Source organism: Podarcis erhardii, assembly GCF_964252035.2.
Source record: "Podarcis erhardii genome assembly, chromosome: Z".
Classification (NCBI taxonomy): domain Eukaryota; kingdom Metazoa; phylum Chordata; class Lepidosauria; order Squamata; family Lacertidae; genus Podarcis; species Podarcis erhardii.
In genome coordinates this window covers 44,528,380-44,545,695 of record NC_138504.1, presented here as the reverse complement: position 1 = coordinate 44,545,695, position 17,316 = coordinate 44,528,380, and the positions used below count along the sequence as shown (strand labels likewise).

The 17,316-nt window shown below is 44.9% G+C and overlaps 1 protein-coding gene across 2 annotated transcripts in view; it reads left to right on the top strand.

Annotated features, from left to right (window-relative positions):
• ASTN2 (astrotactin 2) overlaps nucleotides 1-17,316 on the top strand; it is a 658,777-nt gene that overhangs the window by 154,076 nt on the left and 487,385 nt on the right. The window lies entirely within an intron of this gene.

Sequence of the window (17,316 nt, the reverse complement as noted above, 5' to 3'; positions counted from 1 at the left end):
AACCCATCCTTCAACTGCCATGTAGCAGATTGTGCATCCTTCAGGGTCTGGCACAAGCTGGGCTGTTTACCTTCTTTGCCCATTTATTTATTAAATTTGCTCTCAATTTATATTAGCTGCTGATGCGAGCGCCTGGTTCTGCCACTGCCCTCTTGCTACAGTTCAGCTTCCCTGGCACCCACCTGGAGCTCACTGGGCTCAGGCTTAGGAGGGAGCTTACTTGTGAGTAAGTGTGCAGGGCTTCTATGGCAGGAAGCGGGGAAGCAGTATTGCTGTTGTTGTCATTAGGAAGGGGGACCTGACCAGAAATGTATTGATTTCTTCTTGGGAAATGTTGGAGTCTTTGGCCATAGACGGCGGTGAAAGAGGAGAGACCTTAAGCACAGTGCTGTGTTCAGACGACACCATAAGCAAAACTTTGTCTTAGCTGTCGTGCTTATCTAAACAGCCAATGAAGTGGCAAAGTGGTCTCCTCCCTCCAAAGCCGGGACATTCAGGTAAAGTCATGGTTTTGCAGAGCGTGTGAATTTGCTTAGCCCACAGTTTTCTACCAGAAATTACTTTTTTTAAAATCCTAGACCTGGCTGAATTGCTTGTTCCCTGGTAGATGACCCTCATTGAGTGTGTGTTTGAGGAGAGGGTGACTGCTTCCTCCATTTCTAGATCATCACTTTGTTATCTGAGTCAAACGATTGGAAAGAGCTGCTTCTTTGTTTTGTGTAATGATTCCTTTTATATAGTTTTAGGTCAGAGATAATCTTGCTCTATTTTTTATCTAATACCAGTGTGGGATTAGATGCTTAAATGAACACCATGAACATTGTAAGGATTTGCACATTTTTATGGGTAGAATAAGAGGGTGTGGGCACAGGTGGGGGGGGATCAAAGAATTGTAGAGTTGGAAGGGACTCAAGGGTCATCTAGTCCAGCCCCCAAACAATGCAGGAATCTCAACTAAAGCACCCATGACAGATGACCATCCAACCTCTGCTTAAAAATCTCTAAGGAAGAAGAATCCACTACCTTCTGAGGGACTCTGTTCCACTGTCAAACAGCTCTTACCACCAGAAAGGTCTTCCTGATGTTTACTCAGAATCTACTTTCTTGTAACTTGAATCCATTGGTTCAGGTCCTACCCTCCAGAGCAGGAGAAAACAAGCTTGCTACATCTTCTATGGGATAAACCTTGAGATATTTGAAGGTGGCTATCATATCTCCTCTCAGTCTTCTCTTTTCCAAGCTAAACATATCCAGCTCCTTAAACGGTTCCTTATAAGGTTTGGTTTCCAGACCCTTGATTATATTGGCTTTCCTCTGCACATGTTCCAGCTTGTCAATATCCTTCTTAAATTGTGGCTCCCAGCATGGACACAATATTCCAGGTGTGGTCTGACCAAGGCAGAATAGAGTGGGATTATTACTTCCTTTGATCTGAACTCTTCCTTTTCTTTTCTTTCTTTTTTTTGCTGCTCCATCACACTGGTGACTCATGTTAAGCTTGTGGTCAACAAAGACCCCTAGATCCTTTTCACATGTACTGCTTATAAGCCAGGTGTCCCCCGTCCTATATTTGTGCAGCTGGTTCTTCCTGTCTATGTGCAGAACCTTACATTTGTCCCTATTAAAATTAATTTTTTAGCTTGGGTCCTGTTCTCCAATCAGTTAAGACCATTTTAAATTCTGATTCTGTCTTCTACAGCATTAGCTACCCCTCCCAATTTGGTGTCATCTGCAAATTTGGTGACTATCCCCTCAATTCCTTCATCCAAGTCATTTATAAAGATGTTGAACAACAATGGATGCAGGAAAGAACCCCGCGACACCCCACTTGTCGCTTCTTCCTAGGTTGAGGTAAATTAGAATAAGATGCACTATTTGACTACTGATTCAAACCCCCTAAAATGTATTTTATATAACTGACTTTTCATTTCTATTCTTTGTATAGCATATTGTTGTTTTATTGGTATGGCCGATGGCTGATTCTAATAAAGATTCATTCATTCATTCCTAGGTTGATGAGGAACTATTAATGAATACTCTTTGGGTTTGGTCCACTAACCAACTACAAATCTACCTTACAGTTACCTCGTTCAACCCACATTTTACCAGCTTCCTTGCAAGAATATTCTGGGGGTCTTTGCAAAAACTTACTAAAATAAAGATACATAATGCCCACAGCATTCCCCTGATCCACCAAACTTGTAACTACTTCAAAAAAAAGAAATGAGGTTTGTTTGACATGACTTACTTTTGAAAAATCCATGTTGGGCCTTTGTAATTACAGCATCCTTTTCTAAGTGCTCACAGACTGAGTGTTGAACTATCTGTTCCAGGAACTTTCCTGGTATTGACGTCAAGCTCACCAGTCGGTAGTTACCTGGGTCTTCTCTCCCCGTCCCCCCGCTCCTTGAAGATGGGGACAACATTTGCCTTCCTCCAGTCTGCAGAGACCTCACCTGTTCTTCACAAATTCTCAAAGATCATAGACAAACGCTCTGATATTACTTCCTCAAGCACCTTTAGAACCCTTGAATTCAACTCATCAGGCCCTGGAGATCTGAATTCATTTAAAGTAGCTAGGTTACCCTACTACCTCTTTTCCTATCTTGGGCTGCAGCTCCCTCCTTACATCGTTGCTTTTCTTTTGGGCATTGCTTTTCTTTTGTGTGAGGACAGAGGCAAAGTAGGTGTTGAGTAGTTCCGCCTTCTCTCTGTTACCCAATAGCATTTCTCTGTCTTCTCCATGCAATGGGCCTACTACCTGCTTGTTCTTTCTCTTACTTCAGACATAGCTGAAGAAACATTTTTTATTATTTTTAACCTCTTGCAAGCCTGAGCTTATTCTGAGCTTTAGCCAGCCTGACCTTCCCCCTGCAACTATTGACTTCTCGTTTATACTCCTTTGTGATTTCCTCTTTCTTCCATTTCTTATATATGCCATTTTTAACTCTCAGCTCATCTGTAAGCTCCTTATGCAGCCACACCGGTTTCCTTAGATGTCTCCCACTTTTCTTTCTTGTTGGGATTGTCCGCATTTGGGCCTTCAATATTTCTCCTTTTAGAAACTCCCATCCTTCTTGGACTTCCTTCTCATTGAGTATTTCTGACTATGAGATCTCACCCAGTAGCTATGAGATCTCACCCAGTAGCTCCCAGTAGCTTGAAATTAGGCTTCTCAAAGTCCAGAGTGCATGGCTGACTACACTCAGCTTTTCTTTTCTCTGTACTTTGACTTCAACAATAGGTTCCTCACAGTTGGTGAGGACCAGGTCCAGGACAGATGATCCCATTTTGCTTCTTGCATCTTCTGGGAAATGAAATTGTCAGCGAGGCAAGGAGGAATTTGTCATACCTTACATTCTTGGCAGTGTTTGAGTTCCAACAGATATCAGAGAAATTGAAGTCTCCCACGACTACTATACCTCTCCTTTTTGAATGTTTGGTAATCTGCTCTAGTAAAGCATCATCTAAGTCTTCAGACGGGCTTGGTGGTCTACAGCAGACCCCCAGCATAAGGTTACTGTTGTTGTTTTCTCCTTCAGTTTTTACCCATATACTCTCAATCTGCTTTCCATGCTCCAGGTCATGGACTTCTTCACAAGTGTACACATCCTTTACATATAATGCTGCTACTCCTCCCTTTCTGTTTGGTCTATTCTTTTTGAACAGGTTATACCCATCAATTCCTACATTCCAGTCATGGGTCTCATCTGACTCGTCTTCATTAATGCCTACCAGGTCATCTTTGCCATCATGTATTAAAAGATGTGATTCGTCTTGCTTGTTTCCCATACTCTGTGCATTTGTGTACAGACAACTGGAACCATAAGATGTTCCCTCCATCTGCTTCCTTCTTATAGTTTCCTGCTCTTTGGCAGGTTTCTGGAGCACTATCTCAGTTTCCTGAGCATTAGTGAAGCTATTATCCACAGTACCAGGTGCTCTTCTGTCGACTGTAATGTTGTCTCCTTCCTCCTCAAGTTCTACTTCAGGGGTCCTCAAACTTTTTAAACAGGGGGCCATTGTCTCTCAGACACTGCTGAGGGGCAGACTATAGTTTGAAAAAAATATGAACGAATTCCTATGCACACTACACATATTTTATTTGTAGTGTGCAAAAAAACAGGAAAAACAAAACAATATTTAAACTGAAGAACAATTTTAATCAACATAAACTCACAAGTATTTCAATGGGGGGGGAATATGAGAGTGGAGGGCGACCAAGTAAGAGGGAGGAGGCGCTGCCGGAAGCTGGAAGGGATTGGATCCAGCTGCTTGCAGTAGTAGCGGTTCAGAGGGAAGGAAGCTCATGTTGACTGTGGTCATCCCGGGCAATGGGTGGGCCGGATCTGGCCTGCGGAACGTAGTTTGAGGACCCCTGTTCTACTTTAAAGCTCTCCTGATCAGGTTTGCGAGACTCCTAGCAAACACATTCTTGCCAACGGCTGTGAGGTGCAGCCCATCTCTTCCCATAATTCCTTCCTCAAGGAAGCACAGACCATGATCCAAGAAACCAAACCCTTCCTGACACAACCAACTGTGCAGCCAGTGGTTTACCTCCAATATTTTCCTCACTCCTCCTGGGCCATGACCTTCAAGAGGAAGGAGTGATGAAAACACTACCTGTGTCCCAAGGCTCTTCAGCTTCCTGCTCATAGTCTCATTTGTTGTTTAGTCGTTTAGTCATGTCCGACTCTTCGTGACCCCATGTCTTCCACTGCCTCCCACAGTTTGGTCCTTTGCTATACATTAAGGGCTGTGTAGGGAAGTATTATTAGTACCCACATGAATCAGGTTAGTGGTCAGTGGGCTTCATAAGACTTCTTGAATCTTGCACCTGGAAGACAGCACACCTCCTGGGATATCCAGTTTCCTCTGCACACAACTGCTTCTGTTCCCCTCAGTAGGGAGTCATCTGTCACCACCACACATCTCTTCCTCCTCTTGGGAGTGGCAGGAATCATTCCATGTGCTGTGCCTTCCAAAGCCTGCTTGGAGTCTTCTAAGGTCTGCATCATCTTAACTTCAGTCATCCCCTCTTGTGTACTGGAGCTTATTTTGATGTTGTTGAGATCAGTTACAAAGGCAGAAATCTCATGGTTTGAGCAATTCCCTTTCTCCGATATCGTCTCCATGGAAGGTAGAAAAACTGAAGCGGTTAGATCAAGAATGGAAAAAGATTCCTTTAAGTCCATCTCCTCCTGTCTTCTTTCTCCTCTGGGGGGTGGCAGGAATCCTTCTGTGCACTGTACGTTCCACAGCCCCCTTGGTGTCTTTTGAGGTTGGCACCTGCTGTCCTAGCTCCTCTGGCTGAGAATTGGTGCCCAAGGTAAGAGCATGGAAGCAATTTTGCGACTCTAATGATAAAACGTGGCTTGTGACTGTCCTACTTCTGTGTGTCACATTCCTCCAGAGGTTAGTCTTCTGCAATGGGTGATCTTCCTCGTTCCTGGGGACACCCCATCTATCTTGCTGTTCTATCACAGCCAACTCAATTCTATCAAGAAATTCTGCATGTTGTCCTGTAGCTCGAGCTGCGGCTAGGCAGGCTTCAAGTTTGTTGCACCTTCTCTTCTAGCAAGACAGTCAGCTTGCACTTGATGCAAGTGTACTATTGCATATTCTCTGGCAGAAAGACAAACATGGCAGAGGTGCTGCAAGTCACTGCAGCAGCTGCCTTGCCCTCCATGTCTCTTGGTCCTATGTACACCGTGAGATGGTCCTCTGGGCCTCCCCACTAAACTCCCCTGTTCATGAGCTCCCAGAATCTGCAAAGAACTAAGTTTGACTGCTGCTGGCTGCTAACTCCTCCCTCAATTCATCCTGGCTTCCTCTAGGCTGTAACTCCTCCCCCTCAGAGCACTCAGCCACAACCTCAGGCCTGCACTGAAGGATGAATAACTTTAGAAAGGGGGTCAGTTTTGAAAAGTTGACAAAACCCTAGCCTGTGGATTGCAGAATATATCATATTAGTACATATATCACTGTAATAAATCACTGTGCAAAAATATGCAGGCTGAGCAGATTAATTCAACATCAGCATATTTGCATATGGTGCATTAATTAGCATGATTTATTTTGAGCACAGAACCTAAGTTGCTGTTACTGGATTGTGGTTCACTTAGGATAACCCTGACACTGACTAAAGTATGGGTTTTTTTAAGAATTCAATTTTTTTTAAGGGAAAAAAGGTTTTTTAGTAGGTTTTAATTAAAGAAGTAAATTTGCTTTCCTCACTGAAGGTAGTTGCATAGCTTCATAACTCAGCCATTGGGAAAGTTGCCTTTTTGCAAAGAAGCAACAGATGTGAGCTGGTGTGAAGTACCATATCATTTACGTGGCACTTCCCATCACCACCTGGTTTGATGGAACCTGCAGGTACACCTCTTAAAAGATTCTAAACCAGCCATTGTCTCAGAAATAAACCGTGTGAAAGGAAGCCCTTAGCGAGGATTTATAATGACTGGGAATTATAATTAAGCTGGGGAATAAGCAGAGCAGAGGGAGGGGTACGTTGTTCATTTTGTTTAATTCAGCATTTTACAGGGGAAGAATAATTAGTGGTTTTAAATGTTTTGACACAAGCAGCCGAAATAATCATAATAAATCATATCAGGCATATGCCCAGAACCTTGAAGTGACAGATGACAAACAGAGCAGTGACAGGTTGCTCCATCATGCAAGGGAAATCATTGAGGTAATGGAAGAATTATGGCTTCTGAAATCCACTCCACTCCTATTGTGGGGAAACATTCCAATTTATCAAAGCCAAATGAACATTAATTGCAGCAGCCTGGTAAATTTTCGAGCCGCTGTGACCTTCATTGAATTTTAATCCAAAACAGATAAGATTTACTTCCACACAGAAGAGGAAACAACACAATTAAAACTCAAATGACAGCTAAGATTATGGTGCTGCGGGAGGTTAGCGGGGGGGGGGGGAGAGATGACAGCAGGCGTAATGTCAAAAATATTGATTCCTTTGTACTTGACATTGCACAAATTAAAAAAGCGAATAAATAACATTCAGCTTTCGCATATTCCACTCACACCCCCACCACAACCGAAAACAAATTTCAGATGTTCAAGATGAGAAGAGAAAGGGGTGATGACAGTAATGAAGACGGAACTTCCTTTAAATGTAGTAATTAATGTTAAGTATCACTGGGGAGATATTAACGGGGAAACAAACAAACAAACAAGTATTAATTTTGTTATTAAAAGATGCTCCTGAACAAAGAGACATTGAGCAGCAGTACTTGCTTTTGGGTTTTCAAACTTGGAGGAATGCTATTTATAATGGATCAGCTCACAAATGTGTGTTCTGTATCAGCTACTTAAATCCAGCCCATGTTACTACATAAAACAAGCTCCTTTTTATTTGTTATGGTAGGTCTGTAGTTTGCTGACTACCAGGGCTTTGTCTAGGACTGCTAGACCTAGTCAACCTGCCTACCTTTTGTGAATCTTCTTTACCTCTAGGTTGTTGAGAACCAGTGTGGTGGTGTGGCTTAGTGCGTTGAGTTCAAATCCATGCCCAGCAATGAAACTTTGATACACTCATCTCTGTCAACCTGATCTAACTCAGAGGGTTGTTGGGGGATCATACTCAACATAACTTGGACTAAATGACTCTTGGGGTTCCTTCCAGCTCTGCAATTCTATGCTGTGTGGTGTTTAAAAATCAAAAACTTTACAAAGAAAATAGGTGTTCGAAAGACCAATAAAATATACAATTATTAACCAGCAAGCTTGCGTAGTTTCTCAACAACAAGTTGCAAAAACTGCATGTAATTACATACCAGTGGGTTATAGAACATTTGACTGTGCTGACTAAATGTATCACTAAATAATAACTACACCACAGCATTGAAATTCCAAGATATGGTTGTCCAAAACAATTGTATCCTGCTGATGATAATTGCGCCAACCAGATGTTCTTTGAAAAACATGCCAGACATATTTCAACTTATAAAGTCTTCTTCAGTGACAGAAGTTGAAACACATCAGTTAAATATTTAGTCAGCACTGTCAGATGTTTTAGAATACAATGATGTGTAATTACATTGTACTGAGGCTACATGAGATTGTTGATCATTGTATATTTTATTGGTCCTTTTTTTGTAAAGTTATTAATAATTGTACAGGATACAATTGATGATCATAATCAACTGCCGGGGACCTGAAGATCCATGGAAGGGTTACTTTTGTGAGCTGACATTTTAACTATCAGCAACTCCTTCTAGGCTTCCTCTTCTGGAGGAAAGAGTGTGGATGTTGGACTCCTATTCACTTCATTTCTATACTGCTTTATATTTTTAAGAAAGAAAAATTTCAAAGCAGTTCACAGCACATTAAAACATCAAATAAAACAACTCAGAATGTAACATTACTGAAGAAAGTCAAATATAAAGTATACAAGATAATTAATAGGAAACTAAAATGCTAACTTGAAAGATTTCAAAATGAACCATTACAAAGGAGGTCAACTACAGAATGCACATTTAGCCATAGAATAGTTGGAAGGGACCACAATGGTCATTTAGTCTAATCAATATTTTGCCCAAAGTGGGCTTGAATCCACAACCCTGAGATTAAGAGTCTTGTTTCATGGTCTACTGACTGAGCTATCTGCCCAAACTTGCATCAAAGTTCACACAAAAAAATCTTAAACATTTCAAAAGAAAACATTACTAAATGGAGTCAAATATAAAATGTACATTTAAAAGAGAATAATTAACAAGAAAATAAAATATTATCTTAATCAGAGAATGTATCTGCTGCTGCTGTTGTTGCTAATCCTGCCAATGGTGGTTCATGGTGGAGGCTGTGAAACCTCTCTGGGTCTACAATAAGAGACAGATAAGCTGGTCTCCAGCCTCTTCAGCTGCCTCAGCTTTTGTAACTGGAGTCCATCAGGTCCCCACCTTCCTAGAGCAGGTAGGAAAAGGCCTGCAAGACAGGGAGCAGGTCTTCCAAGACTCACCGCCAATACTATGAAATCAGCTTCTAGAGATCTGAGATTGAAGTTAACACCTCCACATATCTCTAATATATTTAATCATTTATTAAAAATAAAATACATTTTAATTGCAAGACAAGATGGCGAGCCAATCTTTGCTCAGAGGTAGGGGTGTAAATATAACACCTGCACAACCTTTGGTAGTTCCCTAGAAATGAAAATATAATAAATTGCTTACATTCCAAGTGTTACCAGTGGTGATTTAGGACTCCTAAGTAATATTGATTCCAGAAGGGGACTGTATTGCCTAATGAAAACCTCAGTTTTTACAGGAAGATAAGCTTCTGTAGATGTATGCTTGTGGTTTCTAGCCTGAAAAAAACCACTACTGTAGTCTTGAAATAAGTTGAGCTCAGAATCAGCGTAAGGTAAGTATAGGAGGGCTTGAGATGGAGGGGGTTGGGAAAACAGGATGGTTTAATTTTAAATTAGGCCAGATTCAGTTTTAGTCTATAGTCCATTCATCTTTATAACTGTATAAAACTGTTTGCTAAGAAGCTTGTGGCGTATATGGGATCTTAGGGGAGGGGTAGTACCTCTGGTGGGATACACACTGTGCTTCTTCTGGGGGTGGTTTGTCCACCTTTGGTCATTACTGCAACAGCAGCCACATCCCAGAAAACTGCTTCAACTGGTCAGCTAAACCATGTGAGGGTAGCTGATGGGTCTCTCTTTGGTGAGTTAGAGACTTCCGCTATCTGCAAAAACAGGCTGCAGCGGTTTGAGACGTTGGGTGGGTCCAATGGTGAAGGTGATTTCTGCATGTGCAGAAAGGAGGGACAGATGGGGATTGTCAGCCTGCAAAAGTAGAAGAAGGAAAACTCTGATCCTGAAGTGCCTTGCGGCTCTTCTCATTCATGGGAAAGGCTTTGGGAATAAACATCAGGAGAAAATCTGTATCTGCTGCCTTAAGGGACACCTGCAGGAGAAGAGAAGGCTAAGGAGTAAACCCTACACAAATCCAGAATGGAATCCCTAAGACAGTTGGATGATGCTTGTATGCTGCCTCCTGGCAACTCCTGCACCCAAGCTGGTGCCAAACATATTGCTCTTATTTCCTTTGATGCACATCAACAAGGCCAAGTGAGGGGTCTTTTCTGGGCAGCCCCAGACCTCCGTACAAACTGCCCAGGCTTGTGCCACAGAGAGGTAACTTTGGTGCTGTTAACACAGCAAAAACTATACAGGAGGCAGCAGTTACTGGTCTCTGCAGTCACACAGATGCAGTGATTCTCCATGAGTTTGAATTCCCCCAGAGGCACACTCCATTGACAGACAGATGCCAACAAGAAGAAGCTTGAGTTAACACATTCAGCTGTTACATGACCATTAATGAATATGGCCAAATATTTGGCATGAGAAGGCTTCAAAAAGTTCTAAGATATTCTTATTTTATTATTGTCTGCAACAAGTGTCATCAGTATAAGGGTGCTCCCTTCCCAACCATTTTTTAGCCTCTCATTTTGTCAACTTTTAGCAGAGGGGCAACCAAGCTTCAAGGGCATAGTAAACTTTTGCTGCTGTTGCATGCAGTTTTGATGAAATGTGCTGGGGACCCCTATTTCTCCCTGTAAATATTGGCTTTTCCTGACTTTATGGGTCCTGTAACTGCCATGGTTATTCAGAGGACTCCAGTTCACAACAAACAATAAGATGCAAAACTGTGTGTAATTACACATAAGTGCATTCTGAAACATCTGACTGCTGAATAAGAGGATCATTCAAATAATAACTACACCACAGCAGTGAACTTCCAATATACCACATTTTTCCATATATAAAACTAGGTTTTCCCCCCTAAAAAATAATGTCAAAAATTAGGGGGCGTCTTATACAAGGATAGTGTCGAGGGTGGATTTTCTTAAATCTGGGTCTCCAAAAATAGGGGGCGTCTTATACATGGGGACATCTTAGAGATGGGAAAATATGGTAAGTTTGTACAACACCATACTGTATAAATATTTTTTTGCATGATACAGTAATGCAGATCATGATCATAACCAATCGCCAAGGACCCAAAGACTCATTAGAAGATTACTTCTGTAGGCCTTCCTCTTTAGGAATGTAAGGTGATGCACATGGTTCCCCACTCCCCATTTCATCATCACAACAACCCTGTGAGGTAGATTAGGTTGGGCAACCAGCCCAAGGGTACCAAGTGAACTTCATGGCTGAGTGGGGATTTGAACCCTGGTCTTCCAGGTCCTAGTCGGATGCTCATAACCACTACCTCATACTGGCTGTAGGCCTATCATACCTTAGAAGTTGCTGCCTCCCCAGTGCCCAGTTAGTCTATTGACTTTATGGCATACTTTTAACAATATCTGCTGATAGTTTTAGTAACTAAGGCGTGAGGAGAGGTGTCCTTGGTTAATTAACTTTACACCCCTCTCCCAGGAAAAAGGGAAAACACCCTAAATACAGAGCCTTTCTGTTTGTATTTCCTCCGTCCCTTTTACCTATAAGTAGCATAAGGTGCTAAGAAAAGATAAAGCTAGCAAAACTTTCCTTGGCAGAGTTATTGCACACACCTTCTTTATTAGACACTTGAGCTATTGCAGTTCCATCTCTTTTCCAGGAAAGTGGTAGTGGTGATGATGCGCCTTCTTGACCCACTTTAAGTTAGTCCATGACCTAGTTTAGAATCCTGACCCACCAGTTGAAGGCCATTGCTATAAGGTCCCTCAAACAGGGAATATCTCTTCTGTCCCTCTCCCTTTTTCTCCATGCAGAACAACAGAAATGGCCAACTAAGATCTGATTTAAGAGAAGTAATTCAACTTTGACCTGCTTTATTCAAAGAGCACCAGCATTTTATGGAAAGCTCGCATCACTGACCAAGTTGTCCCAATGTTGCATTGATGCAAGTGGAGATATTTGGTCTACAACTTGCAAATTCATTTATGGCTACATTTCCAAAGGTAGTTCCTCACCTGTGTAGCATTGTGGCAGTTTTGTATGTGTTAACATAGCTTTATTGAACACTTTTAGTCGCACCTTGATGCGATTGATAGTAAAAATGGGGAGTCTTCTTGTAGCCCCCTAGAGGTTGTTGGACTTCAAACTCTTATCAGACCCAGTCAGCATAACAAATGTTCAGAATGGTGGAAACTGTGATCCCACAACATCTGGAGAGCCACAGATTTCTCATCCCTGGACTGGAGGGATTTGGGGGGGGGAGGCAAGGGGTTAGTTGAGAGAAGGCAACTTTGTTAACTGCCCCCAAACCCCCAGAGTTCTAACATCTATAGACTACAAGAGCCAGGTTTAACTTTGAGTCCTATAACTTGATATTATACAGTGGTACTTCAGGTTCCATACGCTTCAGGTTACATATGCTTCAGGTTACCGTATTTTTCGCCCTATAAGACGCACTTTTTCCCCTCCAAAAATGAAGGGGAAATGTGTGTGCGTCCTATGGGGTGAATGCAGGCTTTCCCTGAAGCCTGGAGAGCGAGGGGTGTCGGTGCGCACCGACACCTCTCGCTCTCCAGGCTTCAGGAAGCTATCCACTAGCAGTGGGAGACCCAGCTCTCCCAAGGCTAGCGGAGACCTTGCCGGCACCCAGAAACTTGGGGTGTGCTGAGCTCCGCTCGCCCCAAGCTTCGGGATTAGCGCAGCGCTCCCCTAGCCGTGGAAGAGCCGTGCGGCTCTCCCACAGCTAGCGGAGACCTTGCCGGCACCCAGAAGCTTGGGGCGCGCTGAGCTCAGCACGCCCCAAGCTTTGGGATTAGCGTAGCACTCCGCTAGCCTTGGGATAGCCGCGCGGCTCTCCCAGGGCTAGCGGAGACCTTGCCAGCACCCAGAAGCTTGGGGCGCACTGAGCTCCGCGTGCCCCAAGGTTTGGGATTAGCGCAGCGCTCCGCTAGCCCTGGGAGAGCCGCGCAGCTCTCCCAGGGCTAGCGGAGACCTTGCCGGCACCCAGAAGCTTGGGGCGCACTGAGCTCCGCACGCCCCAAGCTTCGGGATTAGCGCAGCGCTCTGCTAGGCTTGGGACAGCCGCGTGGCTCTCCCACGGCTAGCGGAGACCTTGCCAGCACCCAGAAGCTTGGGGCGTGCTGAGCTCCGCTCGCCCCAAGCTTCGGGATTTGCGCAGCGCTCCCCTAGCCTTGGGACAGCCGCACGGCTGTCCCAGGGCTAGCGGAGACCTTGCCGGCACCCAGAAGCTTGGGGCGCGCTGAGCTCCGCTCGCCCCAAGCTTCGGGATTAGCGCAGCGCTCCGCTAGCCTTGGGACAGCCGCGCGGCTCTCCCAGTGCTAGCGGAGACCTTGCCAGCACCCAGAAGCTTGGGGCGTGCTGAGCTCCGCACGCCCCAAGTTTCGGGATTAGCGCAGCGCTCTGCTAGCCTTGGGACAGCCGTGCGGCTCTCCCACGGCTAGCGGAGACCTTGCCAGCACCCAGAAGCTTGGGGCGCGCTGAGCTCAGCACGCCCCAAGCTTCGGGCTTAGCGCAGCGCACCTGGGGGGGGAAATAAATTTTTTTTACTTTATTTCCCCCCCAAAAAACTAGGTGCGTCCTATGGGCCGGTGCGTCCTATGGTGCGAAAAATACGGTACATACTCCGCTAAACCAGAAATAGTGCTTCAGGTTAAGAACTTTGCTTCAGGTTGAGAACAGAAATCGTACTCTGGCAACGCGGCAGCAGCATGAGTCCCCATTAGCTAAAGTGGTGCTTCAGGTTAAGAACAGTTTCAGGTTAAGCACGGACCTCCGGAACGAATTAAGTACTTAACCGGATATACCACTGTATTGGGATTGAGACCAAGCTGTGGTGTGTGAACTCGGGTGGTGAGAAGACACATGTTCTGGCAAAGCAGCAATGATACTCCCTGCCGGGTATGCCATCATGTCTGAAGAACTGCGGCCACATAGCAGCAGCTGCCAGTATTTAGAGTCTAAATGGTGCAATCGGATGGAAAGCACTTGGACTGCATTAGTGCCCCAAAGAGACCCTTGCTATATGATTAAGCAGCAGGTTTTGCTCGGTCTCTCCTGTATATCCATCATCATTCCTGTCAGGGCTGGGCCAGTCAGCCTCTCTCCACCTCAGAAATTAATGATTTGAACTTAGCGACCTCATTCCCATGACAGGACAAAACTCAGGAAGTCAACATAAAGCTGTGTGGGAATGACAGAGTTCCTTCAAGTGGCCCAGCACAGCTGCCAGAGTGGCAGTAGCAGGCAAGAGCAGCTGAACTGGCTGAGGGTGGGAGAGGACCCAGAATGGAGGTGAGGCTGATGCTCCCTGCCTATAAGCTGGGCTAAGATGAATGGGATGATGCTCAATCACTGCAGATGGACAGCATGCCGAAAAGGGCTTCCTCCCATCTGCTTGGTAATGTGCTGCAATTAGACATCCCTGTTGATTTTAGCAGGAAAAGTGCATTCAGAGCCTGACATTCTGTATTGTTCCGCTTGGCACTTGGACATGGCTTTGGGGTCTACACAAGACTCAGATGAGAGGCAGGTTGAGGTGGGGAAGAGAACATTTAGTCTCTTGAAGAATTGCTGTGAGTGAAAGTCCTATTGAAATACACCCAGCCTAGCCCTTTTCTGGCTGCAGCTCTAAAAGGTAAAGGGACCCCCTTGACCATTAGGTCCAGTCGTGGCCAACTCTGGGGTTGTGATGCTCATCTTGCTTATTGGCTGAGGGAGCCGGCGTACAGCTTCCGGGTCATGTGGCCAGCATGACTAAGCCGCTTCTGGCAAACCAGAGCAGTGCACAGAAACGCCGTTTACCTTTCTGCCAGAGGTACCTATTTATCTACTTGCACTTTGACGTGCTTTTGAACTGCTAGGTTGGCAGGAGCAGGGACCAAGCAACAGGAGCTCACCCCATCATGGGGATTCGAACCGCTGACCTTCTGATCGGCAAGTCCTAGGCACTGTGGTTTAACCCATAGTGCCACCCGCATCCCTCTGGCTGCAGCTCTAGTCTGTGCCAAATGTACTGCACAGTTGGGATTTTTATCAGGAAATTGTAGCAGCATGTTTATGTCTAGTATAGCAGTCCTTCCCACCATTGTGGTCCTCACTCGCTTCCCCCCGGTACACTTGCTTTTCTAACTTAAGAAGAGCCTCCCTGGATCAGGCCGAATGACCATCTAGTCCAGCATCCTGTTCTCACAGTAGCCAGCCAGATGCCTGTGGGAAGCCTGCAAGCTGAATCTGAGTGCAAATGCATCTCTCTCATTTGTGATTACCAGAAACTTGTTTTCAGAGGCACAGTACCTATGGCAGTGGAAATAGTACATAGCCATTGTGGCTAGTAGCCATTGATAGCCTTAGCCTCCACCACCCCTGCCCTCAGTTCTCATGACTTTGTACTCCACAGTGGTACCTTGGGTTACAGACGCTTCAGGTTACAGACTCCACTACCCCAGAAATAGTACCTCGGGTTAAGAACTTTGCTTCAGGATGAGCACAGAAATTGTGAGGCGGTGGTGCGGTGGCAGCGGGAGGCCCTATTAGCTAAAGTGGTGCTTCAGGTTAAGAACAGTTTCAAGTTAAGAACGGACCTCCAGAACGAATTAAGTTCATAACCCGAGGTACCACTGTATCTCTTTTCCTCTCTCAACTGTATCCTGTAAAGTTCTGCACAAGCCCTTCTTAGCATGTGCCCAGATGTTTATGACATTTAAAATAAATGCAATGAGGAAAAGAGTCTGTGATGTATTTGCTTTTTTTTATTGGTTTAAATCTTTTCTCACTGTGTGTGTATTTAACCTCTAGTCTGTCTCTACAGGAACAAAAGATAGCTCAGCTGAAGCTTGTTCCAGAATTTCAGGAGCCAAAGAATCAACTTGCATATATAGCATACAGCACACTTTACTCCACTTGCTTTGAAATTGCTTTTTTAGAGCCTGAGTTCTGGTTACAAAGGATTCATAGTTTGTTTGTTTTTTAAGCTCTCATTGAATAGATTGATTAATCTAGTTACTTTCCTGAATGGTCTTTTGTTGTTTGTGTGATTTTGAGGCTCCTGCGAGTGTGAAGTTCACTGTGCAGTACATCTCAAGGGCAGACGATATTCAACATGAAAAAGCTGTTGGGATGCAGAGGTGTTGCAGCACAGAGACGATGGGGTGCTAAGTGGATGCTGAATGAGAGTTGAGGAAGGGAAACTGGATGTGGGTCTTGAAACTAGAAAGAGGCCTGTAGCCTTTTGTGGCTGTCGGTAAAATTTAGCAGGTCTTGAACTAGTAGCTTCTCTCTTTATAGGTAGAAAAAAGGCATGCAGATAGAAATACAGACCCAAAGATGTGTCAGTAAATCATGAAGCCCCTTTGATTCTACTCTCTGCCCTCACTACATATCTAGTAATCACAGGGCTGGCCCAGGAAATTTTGCTGCTTGAGGCACAACCCCCAACCACACTGTGCTCTAAACCACTGAGCCTCTTGGGCTTGCCAGTCAGAAGGTCGGCAGTTCAAATCTCTGCAACGGGGTGAGCTCCCGTTGCTCTGTCCCAATGAAAGCACACCAGTGCAAGTAGATAAATAGGTATCGCTCCAGCGGGAAGGTAAACGGCATTTCCATGTGCTCTGGTTTCCGTCACGGTGTTCTGTTGCTGCAGAAGCGGTCGAGTCCTGCTGGCCACATGACCCGGAAAGCTGTCTGTGGACAAACGCCGGCTCCCTTGGCCTGAAAGCGAGATGAGTGCCACAACTCCATAGTCGCCTTTGACTGCACTTATCCATCCATGGGTCCTTTACCTTTTTACCTTTACCCCTGCCACCACCTCCTCCTCCATGTGCCACCCCCCCCACTGCCACCTATTTCATTGCAGGTGTACGCTGCCACCATGTCTTGCTGCTGCCATGTCTCTGCCTCTGCTGCAGGTGTGTGTATGGTGGCAGCAGGATGTCAGAGAAGGTGGCGGTGGGATGTGGGAGAGAGTAGCATGCTTCTTGAGCTCAGTTCTGCTGCCTGAGGCAACTGCCTCATCTCACCTCATGGGCAGACTGGCCCTGGGTAATCAGAAGTACTTCATGTGTTATGTAGTAGAGAACTGCAGCTCTCTTCACATTTTATAGTAAATGAAGAGTGGATTAAATACACACACACATATGCGGGTGGCACTGTGGTCTAAACCACAGAGACTAGGGCTTGCAAATCAGAAGGTCTGCGGTTCGAATCCGCATGATGGAGTGAGCTCCCGTTGCCCGGTCCCTGCTCCTGCCCACCTAGCAGTTCGAAAGCATGTCAAGTGCAAGTAGATAAATAGGTACCGCTCTAGCAGGAAGGTAAACAGCGTTTCCGTGTGCAGCTCTGGTTCGCCAGAAGCGGCTTAG